The 14126-nt window shown below is 35.3% G+C and overlaps 1 pseudogene; it reads left to right on the top strand.

Annotated features, from left to right (window-relative positions):
- LOC118835937 overlaps nt 1–13631 on the top strand; it is a 31761-nt pseudogene extending 18130 nt beyond the window's left edge.
- The last annotated feature ends 495 nt before the right edge of the window (nt 13632–14126 follow it).

Genomic DNA, 14126 nt, shown 5'->3' with positions numbered 1-14126 from the left:
ATAGAACTCTACAAAATTTGAGTGTAAATTCTTTTTCAGTGCTACATGACAGAGGAAAGGAATATTTAGCAGAAGAAATATAATGGTCATAGCAGTGGAAAAAATGAGAAAAGCCCTGTTATAAAAAATTCTCTCCTAGAGGTTTGTTAAGCATAACCAAGAAGAAGCTAAGCACATCGTGCAACTTCCTTGCTATTTCTTCACTAATAGCAAACATCAAAAGTTCCTTATAACAATGTGGACCTCTTGTTTTGTGGTTGTAAGGACAAATAGACAGAATATTGGATTTGTGGTTAGAAGATCTGAGTTAAAATCTGAAGTTTTTCACTGCTGCTATGATATTTGGCAAGTCTATCTCTGTGCATCTATTTTCTTACCTGAAAAATGAGGGGAATCACTATATGCTTGTTAAAATAATTTTAAAATATAAATCATTTAAAGATTACAAAATGGAGTCAAGGACTATACCCGAAACTAGAAGACCAGGGTTGAAATGTTATTCTTGCACTTGCTCTCTTTGAACAGGTGAGTCACATGTCCTTCCAATGCCTTGGTTTCCTCATTTATAAAATGCATGTTTAGACTGAATGAAATGTAGAATTGAGGCCAGCTCTACTTCTTATGAATCCTTTCCAATAATCATTTCCTTGGCTGTAGAGGGCTGTTAGTCAGTATTGGTGGTTTTGTTTTGTTTTTCATTGTATATCCAGGCACCAGGATAAGAAATAGAAAATGAAATCAGTGAAATTTAGGTTTAGCTGAATCCATCACCATCTTCAATTTTGCACACCCTCTATTGATACTCATAAAGGCAGAGAATAATGGAAAATGCTTAATACCCTCTTGGGCATAGGTCCTAATTGGAGCTTAAGAAGTTAGACTGGCATATTTCGTATTCAAAATAGCTACAGGAGAAATAGTTGGTTAAAGCACTTTTAAATCCGATCTCCTGTTGTAGAAAAGTTTTCATTGATATTTTTTTTTCTTTTCTTTGTTACAAGAGTCTTGCTGGAAGATGCAAGCACCACTTATTTGTGATTGCTTACAGTTTGTATAGAAAATTACAAACAGAATTATTTTCTGAAAACAGCATCAACATTTTCCTCTGAATTTCAAGTTTATATGAAAACTCTCCTTTCTCAATCTTGGAAATAGATTTTATCAAAAGTAAAAGAATCCCTGCAATGTTAAAGACCAAAAGAATGGATCATTATACCAGATGTAAAAAATTACCTAAAATTAGTTTTACATCATTTGTTACAAATGCATGTCCCATTTCTAAAACATATAACAAATATTAAAATTATTTTCTTACACTTCCGTTTTCACTTGAGATTTCTTGCTTAAATATAGTTTCAGGACCACAAGTTGCTCAAGCAGTGATACCTTTCCTTTGGAATATTGATATTATAATAGGCAAATGTATCTAATTAATATTAGACAAGAAAGAAATTTAATTGTCCCATTATGAAAAGAAGAATCATGAGCTAGTGTATCCTGTCTTTGCTATAGCTCTTGGTATATAAATGTTCTAATTGGTTCATACCAACTAGTCCTAATTACTCATTTTTGTAGAACTATAACATTTGCTGATAAGCTTTATTGTAAGCTGAAACTCAAGTAGTAAGAAACCATCACTTGCATTGGAGTTGTTGAAATTGATGGCAGACATATGTTATATGCAAAATGATAGTGGTTTAAAATATTGAGATAGGTAGCCTTAATAGAGGTAACGTCTTAGAGTAATGGACTTGCCTGCCTAACACACACACACACACACACACACACACACACACACACACAATCTGTTAGAGTATAGTGAGTTATAAACTGCTTCTAAAATCATTCTGTATAGCTAAGATAATAGTTGTGCACTCCAAATCTATTCCCCTGGCTCTTAATGACCAAAAAAAAGGTTTAGCCTATAAAGATACAAATGGAACTATTAGCTGTACACATTGTGTTGGAAGGTCTAGGAATCATTTAAGTACAGGGTGTTCCTAAAGTCTGGACACATAAGCAAAAATGCACATTTTCAAGAAATGAACGAAATTTTCAGCAACACTTTATTTAATTGGAATATTAACAAATAGCATCTTCAATATGATTTCCATCATTTGTGATGCAAAGGTTGATGCACTTTGCAATATTCACATGAACTCAATGCAATAACTCCACATTTCCTATATGTCCAGACTTTAGGAACACTCTGTATAACAGAGAACAATCATACTATCCAAGTCTTAGATTTTCTATGTTAAACCCACACTCTAATAGCCAATTTTAGATTATTCATTTAACCTGAATCTTCATTTCAAGTATTCAGAAGATGAAAGAATCCAAGACCATGTGAAGTTGAGCACTTTTGAATCATTCAGACTTTAAAGAAAAGAAGTCTTTCTGTTTTTCCTCTCATTTGGAGTTTTGGTTTCAAGATATGGTATAAAAATGGGATCCTTTAAAGTATAAGGTAAATCTAACCCCCCCAAAAAGACATTAATACAGAGCTGAATTTGAATGGTTAACTTTTTACTACCTTCTTTGTCTGACCTTCAGAAAATTGCTTAATTTCTCTGGGCCTCAGTTTCATCATAATTATCTGCAAAATTATCTTCAAAAGTCCCTCAAATTCTGAAATAATCATAGTTCTTGACCATGAAAAAACATTTATTAAAAGACTACTGAATTTAAAATACTCCCAAAGGTGAGTTGCAATTAAAAGACTCAAGATATTTTAGCCATCCTATGTCATTATTATTGTTTACTTAAGAATTTCAGAAGATTAATAATTTTTTATTTTGGTTTCTCTCTCTAGATCTCAACTTCTCCACACCTAAGGAGATAGAAAGTCATCATAGGATGCTGTGGTCAAATAAATTCACTCCTTTTTCAACAGCCTTCTGTTGGTTGGCTTCTCTTAGATACAGCCCATATCCTGGCCTATATGCTGGCTATGATCTTATACCTTTTCCAGGTTGGTAGGAGAAGCCAGAGCTTATGTTCTCCTGAAGTAGCTTTTGAGCACCGAAGTGTATGAGGCATCAGATTAGGACTTTTTGGAGTATTTCATACTTTAAAAAATTTGCAACAATATTCTCGTGTGTACCCTCATATCTGAATCAGATGGCTTTTTTCATTCCAGTGATAAAAGGTTTAAAAAAGAATGAATGTGTATTATAATGTTTACTTAATGTCTATTTAGCATTTATTTTACTTTCCTTAATGACTCTAGGAAGTGTGATATAGGTATGCAGGTTTTTCAAAAATGATTTTTTACTGCCTGGCATTAATGCAACTCTTTTTTCACTTAATGGTATTTTATTTTTTTCTAATTATATGTAAAGATAAATTTCAACATTAATTTTTATAAGATATTGAATTACAAATTTTTCTCCCTTCTTCCCTCTTCTCCCCCTCCCTAAAGAGAGCAAGCAATCTGATACGTTATACATGTACAATCATATTAAATATATTTCCATAGTAGTCATATTGTGAATCAGAATAAAAGGGGAAAACCACAAGAAAGGAAAAAAAGTGAAAATGGTATACTTCAATCTGCATTCAGACTCCATAGTTCTTTCTCTCAATATGGATAGCATTTTTCATTGTTAGGCTTTTGGATTGTCTTTGATCATCATATTGCTGAGAAGAGCAGTCTACCATTGTTGATCATCGTGCAATGTTACTTGTACTGTGTCTGCTCACTTCATTCAGCATCAAATCATGTAAGTCTTTCTAGCTTTTTCTGAAATTTTCCTGCTCATCATTTCTTATGAAACAATAGTATTCCATTACATTCATATACCACAACTTGTTCAACCATTCCCCAATTGATGGGCATCACCTCAATTTCCAATGTGGGTCATTTTCCATTTTTATGATCTCTTTTGATACAGACCTAGCAGTGACATTTGTAGATCAAAGAGTAAGCACAGTTTTACAGCCCTTTGGGCACGGTTCCAAATTGCTCTCCACAGTGGTTAGATCAGTTTACAACTCTACCAACGATGAATTAGTGTTCCAATTTTCCCAAATCTCCAACATTTATCATTTTCCTTTTCTGTCATATTAGCCAATCTGATAGGTGTGAGGTGGTCCCTCAGAGTTGTTTTGTTTTGCATTTCTCTAATCAATAGTGACTTAGAACATTTTTTTCTTATGACTAGAGATAGCTTTAAATTTTTCATCTGAAAATTGCCCGTTCATTTCCTTTGACCATTATCAATTGGAGAATGATTTGTATTCTTATAAATTTTACTCAGTTCTCTATATATTAAAGAAAGAAGAAACACTGGCTATTATCTGTTATCAGATACTGTTATCAGAAACAATGGCTATAAAAATTGTTTCCCAGCATTCTATTTCCCTTCTAATTTTGATTGAATTGGTTTTTGTTTGTGCAAAAACTTTTTTTAATTTGATGTAATACAAATTATCTATTTTGCATTTCGGAATTTTCTCTACGTCTTCTTTGGTCATAAATTCTTCCCTTCTCCATAGATCTGACAGGTAAACTATTCCTTGTTCTCCTTATTTGCTTTTGGTATCAACCTTTATGTCTAAATTATGCACCCATTTTGACCCTATCTTGGCATAAAGTGTAAGATGTTGACCTATGCCTAGTTTCTGCCATACAAATTTCCTGTATCCCTAGCAATTTTTGTCAAATACTGAGTTCTTATCCCAGAAGCTGGAGTCTTGTGTCTTATCAAACAGTAGATTACTATAGCCATTGGCAATAGTCAACGTGTCTTGTGTGTCTAGCCTTTTCCACTGACCTACCACTCTCTTTCTTAGCCAGTACTAAATAGTTTTGATGATTCCTGCTTTATGATATAATTTTAGATTCTGTACTGCTAGGCCACCTTCCTTTGCATTTCTTTTCGTTAATTCCCTCAATAATCTTGACCTCTTTTTTGTTTTTCCAGGTATAGTTTATTGTTTTTTTTTTTCAAGTTCTATAAAAATAATTATTTGGTAGTTTGATTTGTATGGCACTGAATAAGTAAATTAATGTAAGTAGAATTGTCATTTTTATTATATAAGTTCAGCCTACCCATGAGCAATTGATATGTTTTCCAATTATTTAGAACTGACTTTATTTGTGTGAAAAGTGTTTTGTAATTGTGTTCATATAGATTGAGCTGGGTTTGTCTTCACAGGTAGATTCCAAAATATTTTAAATTGTCTATACTTATTTTAAGTGGAATTTCTCTTTCTATCCCTTGCTGCTGTGCTTTGTTGGTAATGTATAGAAATGTTGATGATTTATGTGGATTTTTTTTTTATCCTGAAACTTTGTTAAAGTTAGTTATTTTAAATAGTTTTTAGTTGATTCTCTAGGACTTTCTAAGTATACCATTATATTATCTGCAAAGAGTGATAATTTTGTTTCCTCATTGCCTATTCTAATTCCTGAAATTTATTTTTCTTCTCTTATTGCTAAAGCTAATATTTCCTGTACAATATTGAATTATAGTGGTGATAGGGAACATCTTGTTTCACCCTTGATCTTATTGGGAAAGTTTCTAGCTTATCTTCATTTCATGTAATGCTTGCTGATGGTTTTAGATAGATGTTACCTATCATTTTAAGGAAAACTCCATTTATTCCTATATTCTCTACTGTTTTTAATAGGAATGGGTACTATCTTTTGTTAAAAGATTTTTTCTGCATCCGTTGAGATAATCATATGGTTTCTTTTAGTTTTGTTTGTCATATGCTCAATTATGCTGATAGTTTTCCTAATACCAGCCCTGCATTCCTGATATAAATCCCACCTGGTTGTAGTGTATCATCCTGGTGATAAATGGCTATAATCTCTTGCCTAATATTTTATTTAACATTTTTGCATCAATAATCACTAAGGAAATTCATCTATAATTTTCTTTCTCTGTTTTGGCTCTTTCTGGTTTAGATATCACCGCTATATATTGTGTAGTAAAAGGAATTTGGTAGGATTCCTTCATCTATTTTTCCAAATAACTTACATAATATTGGAACTAATAGTTCTTTAAATGTTTGGTAGAATTCACTTGTAAATCCATCTGGCCCTGGAGACTTTTTTCTTAGGGATTTCAATGATGGATGGTTCAATTTCTTTTTTCTAGAATCGGGTTGTTCAAGTATTTTGTCTACTTTTCTCTTAATCTGGGCAATTTATGTATTTGTAAATACACATTCATTTCACTTAGATTGTCAGATTTATTGGAATACAGTCTGGCAAATTGGTTCCAAATAATTGCTTTAATTTCCTGTTCATTTGGTTGTGAATTCACCCTTTTTCATTTTTGATACTGGTAATTTGGTTTTCTTCTTTCCTTTTTTTTAATCAGACTAACCAAAAGTTTATTTTATTGGTGTTCTTCATAATACCAATTTTTAGTTTTATTTATTAGTTCAATAGTTTTCTTTTCAGTTTTATTAACCTCTCCTTTGATTTTTCATAATTTCTAATTTGGTATTTGGAATTTTTACTTTTTTTCTTAGTCTAGCTTTTTTAGTTGCATGCCAAATTCATTGATCTCCTCTTTCTCCTTTTTACTCATGTAAGCATGTAAAGATATAAAAATTCCCTTAAGAACTGCTTTGGCTGCATTCCATAAATTTGGGTAGGTTGTCTCACTATTGCCATTCTATTTGATGAAGTTATTGATTGTTTTCTAAGAGTTGTTGTTTAACCCACTAATTCTTTATGATTAGATTATTTACTTTACAATTGATTTCTAATCAATCTTTCCATGGCCTTTTATTACACATAATTCTTATTTTCAAATGATGCATTTAAAATTTCTGCTATTCAGCACCAGATTGTGATGTTTTTATGCTCTAATACACGGTCCATTTTTGTGTAGGTACCATGCACCACAGAGAAATAAAGTATATTCCTTTCTATCCCCACTCAGTTTTCTCCAGAGCTCTATATCATATCTACTTTTCTAAAATTCTATTCATCTTCTTAATTTCCTTCTTGTTTATTTCATGGTTTGATTTATCTAATTCTGAGATGGGGAAGTTGAGGTCTCCCATTTGTATACTTTGCTATCTATTTCTTCCCATAACTCACTTAACTTCTTCTCTAAGAATCTGAATGCTATACCACTTGGATCATATATGTTTAGCATTGATATTACTTCATTCTCTATGGTACCCTTTAGCAGGATGTAGCTTGTCCCTTTTAATTAGATCTGTTTTTATTTTGCTTTGTCTGAGATCAGGATTGCTACCCCTGCATTTTTTTAACTTCACCCAAAGCATAATATATTCTGCTCCAGCCTTTTACCTTTACTCTGTCTGTATTTCTCTGCTTCAAATAAGTTTGTTGTAAACAACTGTTTCCACAATCTGGCTAGCAGCTTCTGTGGGGATATAAGATCCACCCGCAGCCAGCACCCAGAAAGCTGCCAACAGCACAGGTTCTTTTGATCTGCCTTAATAAGGAAAGCAAGGTGAAGGGGTTGACAAATTTACTTTAATCCAGCATACAGACAGCATTCACTTAGTTCAGGGGAAAAATCCAGCACACTGAACTTCAGAGGAAAACACAAACAAATTACAAACATCAACAGACAGACCCAATACAATTTGTAGTTACCAACATCTAGGTTCAGCCCGGGAACTCAGAAAAAGGGCTGGCCCAGAGTCACACACGCCACCACTGCTGTGGCAATGAGCTCCAAGGAAGAAACAGCCAACCCCTAGTTTTTGTATCTTTTTCAGCGTCAGGGGTGAGTCACACATGCGACTCACCCATGTGACCTAAAAGCTTCACAAAGAGGCGGACTTAAACCCACGTGGTCTAAAAGCCTCTGCTCTCCCAGACATGTAAACTAGGCCCTCCCTGGAGTTAGTCCCACCTTGGGCCCCACGTTAGTTACCAATCCACACCCACTAAGATTTTACACCTAATAGGGGTTTGGGCCTGGGGCTTAGCACCTAGTAAGGCTCAATGAATTACTCAAAGGGAACAAAAGCCAAACTATCCAAGGGCACTTGTTGAACTAAGTGCTAAGAAGCCCATTTTGATTACCAACACAACAACATATTGTAGTGTGGTTTTTAATCCACTCTGCGAACCACTACCATTTTATGGGAGAATTCATACCATCCACATTCAAAGTTATGATTATTAACTGTATATTTCCCTCCATCCTGTTTTCACCTATTTATTCTTTTCTCCCACCCTGTCTCTCCTCACCACTGTTTTGCTTCTGACCACCATCTCCCTTCCTTTATTGGTCCCCCCCTCTCTTTTTTCCCCTTTCTCCTCATACTTCCCTATACGGTAAGATAAATTTCTGTACCCAATTAAGTGTGCATGTTTTTCCCTCTTTGCATTAAATCCAATGAGAGTAAGGTTCAAACAATGTTCATACCCTCCCTTCTTTCCCTCTACTCTACTAGGTCTTTGTAGCACTTTGTGTGAGGTAACTTATCCTATACTACTTCCATTTCCTCTTCTCAGAAAACAATCCCTTTTTTACCCTTTAATTTTTTTATCATCATTTCAAACTCAACTTATACCCACATCCTATGTCTATGTATACTCCTTCTAACTGCCCTAATAAAGATACAGTTCTCAACAGTTACAAATATCATCTTCTTCTGTAGGGGTGTAAATAGTTTAATCTTATTGAATAATGGGTTGTTGTTGCTGCTGCTGCTGCTGTTTCTTTCCTTTTTACTTTTTAGGCTTTTGTTGCATTTGAAGTTCAAATTTTCTGTACAACTCTGATCTTTTCATCAGGAAAGTTTGAAAGTCTCCTGTGTCATTGAATATCCATCTCTTCCCCTGAGAGATTGTGCTCAGGTTTTCTGGGTAGTTGATCCTTGTAATCCAAGCTCCTTTGCTTCCAGAATATCATATCCCAGGCCCTCTGATCCTTTAATGTTGAAGCTGCTAAGTCCTGTGTAATCCTGACTGTGGCTCCATGATATTTGAATTATTTCTTTCTGGATACTTGCAGTATATTTTACTTGACCAGAAAATTCTGGAATTTGTCTACAGTATTCCTTGAAGTTTTCATTTTGGGATCTCTTTCAGGTGGTAATCAGTGGATTCTTTCAATAACTTCCAATGACTCTATTTACCCTCTGGTTCTAGGATATCGGGGAAATTTTCCTTGATAATTTCTTGAAAGATGCTGACCAGGCTCTTTTTAACGGCTTTCAGGTAGTCCAATAATTCTTAGATTATCTCTTCTGGACCTATTTTCTAGGTCAGTTGTTTTTGCCATGAGGTATTTTACATTTTCGTCTGTTTTTTTTTCATTATTTTGATTTTGTTAGACTGGTTCTTGATGTCTCATAGACTCATTACCTTCTATTTGCCAAATTTTAATTGTTAAGGAATGATTTTCTTCAGTTAGCTACTATACTTCCTTTTCCATTTGGCCAATCTTCAGTCAATTTTTCTTCTTCCTTTTCTAAGCTGCTGACTCTTTCTTGCATAACTCATTTCTTTCCCCAATTTTTCTTTTAGTTTTCTTATTTGATTTTTAAAACCCTTTTGGAGCTTTTCTTTTATCTTTCTATGGTCAGGGTCTTTTCCATTTTTACTCATTTTTAGCCTATTTCATGAATTTTAAAATTGAGGTCTGCTCTTGGGGCAAACAGGACGCTGTCTCAAGCTTCTTGTGCTGGGGGTAGATGGCCTGATCACTGGCTTTCTCTTCAGGGCCTTAGTAGCTGGCAAGTTTGACCACCGAGTTGGGGAGACCCGACCTATTTGTACGTCTTATTCCCTGGGGCTGGAGGCCTCATAGCCACCCTGCTGTGTCATTAGCCTGATGATTCACAACTGAGGGGCCTCAACTGCTGACCTGTGCTGTGATTAAGAGCCTTCTGCTGGCTTGCCCAGACATCACCTGCACTGGGCTGTGCTCTGATTTTGCTTAAGTGAGACAGACTTTTGCTGAAGTCCTTCTAAGTTATCTTAAGCTGGAAAAAAGTTTTCACTCTATCCTCTTGTAGATTCAATTACTCCAGAATCCATTTCGAGGTTTGATTTAACATTGTTTCTGAGGGAAACTGGGGAGAACACAAGCAATATCCTGGCTTTTCTCCTCCATCTTGCCTCTTCCCTCTAATATCATTCTTAATTTAACTAATCACATAGCAACTGCTGTCATGAATATCAAACAGATCATTCCAGTGGATGAAAAAAGATGTGTTCAAACTTTAGAATCTCAAAAAATCCAGATGTTCTCACCAAATAAAGCAAGAAATTCCTTTGCAAATATGGAGTTACTGAAAATAGAATGTAAGGGTTGCATTTTCTCATATTAAAAATAGCTTTAACTTCATAAATAATTAATATGTTTAAACACCTAAGATATATGGGCAATGTGCTAACTACTTTGAAAAATGAAGGACACAGACCTAATTATTATACTATTAGAAATTACAGTGGACAATAAAATGTCAAGTACTCACAGAACAGTTGCATTAATGTCTTACCTGTATGCCATGTTATAGGTTAAACGTTACTCTTGGCACAAACAGGCTAAGCAAATTGATTACAAATGCTGGTAGGTTCTGTCAAATCAGAGAAATCTTTGAGTGTGGCCCTGTTGACAAACTATGGATAGCCATCCTATGATGATTTTTTTTTTATCTTTTCCAGCTTGTAAGAGATCAGGATCAGGTGTTTTTGTAGTGACAGAAGGAATATCCATGCAAGTTGAAAGTATGATTTAATTATAGTTTGTTAGGCAATGACATTATATAGGGTTTTGGAATGAAATTATTTCTTTTTATGATTCTGATCACTATAATAGCTACCACCATTTAAGCCAATTGTATACAGACTTTTGAAATTCATAATGGTAAAAATATAGCACTGCTTGTGTACCTGAACTGATTTGATTGTGTCAGATGGAATGCTAATCGTTGGCAATTGCCAGTGATGTTTACTCTACATGAGGGAATTGGGGGAGGGGAGAGAATGAATCTTTCAGGGAAGCCTAGAAAGAACATTCAGTTTCCAAAGAATTCATTGACATTGAGTCTAAAGGTTCTCTAGCAAAGTCAGTCCTGTAATGTTAGAAACCTATCTGGCTGCACTATGCTACCATAGTCAATTCAACAAATGTTTATTAGTTGCTGTTTGTGTAGATAACATTGCAACAGGCTCTGATACAAAAAGGTACATGGAAACAGTCCTTGTCCCCAAGAAGCTAGTGGGGAGATTCAACATCAAACATATAATTGAAAGCAATGGATATTCAAAGTTATTTCCTTGATATTATTGTTTTTTTAATTAAGATGTTAAGCACCAAATAAAAAGAGCATTTCCGGAAATAAAATAAAGCAGAAAAAGAGGATTATATATAAAACTGAATCTCTATTACATGTAGCTTGTTTTTCCTATTAAGATACTGATGAATTCAACATCTATATTTCAATGCTGTATTAATTATCTTCATTAAAACAATTGCTGCGAAGACTCTCATTTCCTTTCCTTTAGGAAAAAAAGTGAAAGAGGCATTATCATTAGACACTCGTTCCCTCCCCAAACCTTCCCCATTTTAAATTAAAAAAAAGAAATTCTTATATCGAATATGGACATTCATATGTACAAATATATGTATGTGAAACATTATCATTTTGTCCATGTGGAAAAATGTATTCGTCTTTCATCACCTTGAATCCATCACTTCTCTGTCTGTAGCTGGTCAGCCTGCTTTATCATTCATCCTCTGGAGTCACAGTTGAACATTGTATTGATCAAACTTCTCTTGCCTTTCAAAGTACAAAGTAATATCAAGAGGGAAATGGTAGTGGGATCTGGAATCGCCTTGTGTTGGAGGTGATAGCTAGTATGTGTCAAATATTTTCACTCATGTACTCGCATTTTAGGAGAAATAATGAGAAAAAGAGGTCTCTTTTCTGGGGAGTGTTAGATTAAAAGTAATAATTCAGTTAAACAGTTATTGTTGCCTCCTCTGTGCAAGGTACTTTAGTGTGGAGAACCAGTAGTATCTGTAATAGTGGGAACTTGTAGTAGTAGTAGTAGTAGTAGTAGTGGTAGTAGTAGTAGTAGTAGTAGTAGTAGTAGTAGTAGTTGTAGAAGTAGCAGTAATAGCAAACACATATAGTGCTATGTGCAAGGTACTGTGATAAGCACTTTACAGTTATCTTATTTGATCCTCATAACAATGCTAGGAGTAAGGTGCTTTAATTATCCCCATTTTACAGATAAAGAAACTGAGGCAAACAAGAGTTGAGTAACCTACCTAGGGTCATGCAATTAGTAAATGTCTGAGGTTGATCATAGGTCTTCCTAAACTCGAGACTGGTACTCTATCCACTGTATCATTTAGCATCTCCTGTAGGAGGACCAAGTGCCTACCATCAAGTTGTACACAATCCTTAGAGGAGTTAATACTGTGCATCAATGACATACCTATGTATTTGTGTATTTATGTACATAACACACATATGTTTATATATTATACATATATGTACATATATTATACACACATCTCTTTGTGTGTATAAAGTAGCAGCAAAGAAGTTGTCCTATTGGAAAAAAATGAGGATATCAGATATTTTCCATAAACATCCACATTCCATATATTAAAATATAGCAAAGTAAGCCACCTTTCCTAGGAGGCATTTCCCATCCTTCTCAGAAATGTGGCACAGTAGAAAGAATGTTGAAATTAAAGTCACAGAACCTAAGTTCAAATTCCATCACACAGTTAACCATCTAGGTCCAGACCTATGTCTTCAATCACTACCTAGAGTCTACCAGGGTTCCCCACTCCTGAGGCCTTAGACTGTGGCACTTTTATGCATGCATTAGCCACCAGTGGCTTCTAGGCCACCAGCTTCAGCTGTGCGTGCACCAGGTAATGCCATAATTGAGAAGACACTGGATCTGTAAAGGAAGAGGAGGAGAATCACACATATCTGAAACTAAGATGTCAACCAGTAGTGGCTGCACCATCTTCTTATGCTACATGTGGAACTTCATCACCTCTGGTTTTCAGGAGACCATAAACCACTACCTGCTGTGGATGTGCTGGTGACAACAGCCCATAGTATAGAGGAGAATGTAGTCAAATGCCTGGCACCCACATATCTGGGTGAATTTAGCTTGAAGAGGAAGGATCTGAGACAAAATGGCATCAATAGGATAAGAAATCTACCTCTACCCAATGACAATTACTGCAAATTTGAAGATTGGTGATGCCAATTCTGGACAAGATAGTTCCAGAGCAAATATAGAGGGGATGAAATGGACACCTTCAAAGATGACTATACAATTGAGCAAAGAAATCAACATGAGTCTGTGTATTACTGGGCACAGAAGAACTCTGACAAATGGATCTCATGGGGATGTGATCTTCCACTCATGTGAGAACTCAGAATTGATGTTGGTCATTGTGGAGGACTTACAATTCATCAATATTCAGGATATCTTTGCCAAATGCATAGGTATGATCACTCTCAAGGGAGGACTGGTGAAATGCTACATTACCGATGCTAACTTCATAAGAAATAGGGACAATGAATTCAAGGCCAGTCAGGTCTGTGGGGATGCCTCTCTTGTCTTCCTTCTGTTTGTGGCAGAGATTTTTGCCCAGAAAATCAGTAACTTCACTCTTGCAAACACCAATGACTGAGCACCTGGTTCTAACAGGGACCTGGAAGCTGGAAGCCCTAGGTTCTGACACCTCTTGTTTATTGTTTCACAGTTACTCCCCATTCATCCCCAACCCTCATGGTGCCCAGGCCAAGTTCAGCAAATACCCAGGCCTGAGATAAAGCTCATTTTATGTGGCAGGTACTGGTATGGATCCCTAAGATCAATAAACTCCATGCATCCCATCCAAAGAAAAATGCCACCTTTTAAACACTGGCTACCTGGGTTCCCTAGGCTTTCTGATCGTTCTCTGGGATTTCAAGCAAAATACATTTTTATAGGAAAAAGTAGTGCTGCTTCAAGTCACTTAATCTCTCTAAGCCTTGTTTACTCATCATAAAATGATAGAGCTTGACTAGATGAGATCCCAGGTCCCTTCCAGCTTTAGATTTATGATCCTGTGATCCCATGACTTACTATTTAGCCTATGTATGCACAACTTTTGGAAGAAACATCAAAGTGGGGCATAACTTTC

Source organism: Trichosurus vulpecula, chromosome 1, assembly GCF_011100635.1.
Source record: "Trichosurus vulpecula isolate mTriVul1 chromosome 1, mTriVul1.pri, whole genome shotgun sequence".
Classification (NCBI taxonomy): Eukaryota; Metazoa; Chordata; class Mammalia; order Diprotodontia; family Phalangeridae; genus Trichosurus; species Trichosurus vulpecula.
This window is presented reverse-complemented; position numbering and strand designations above follow the sequence as displayed.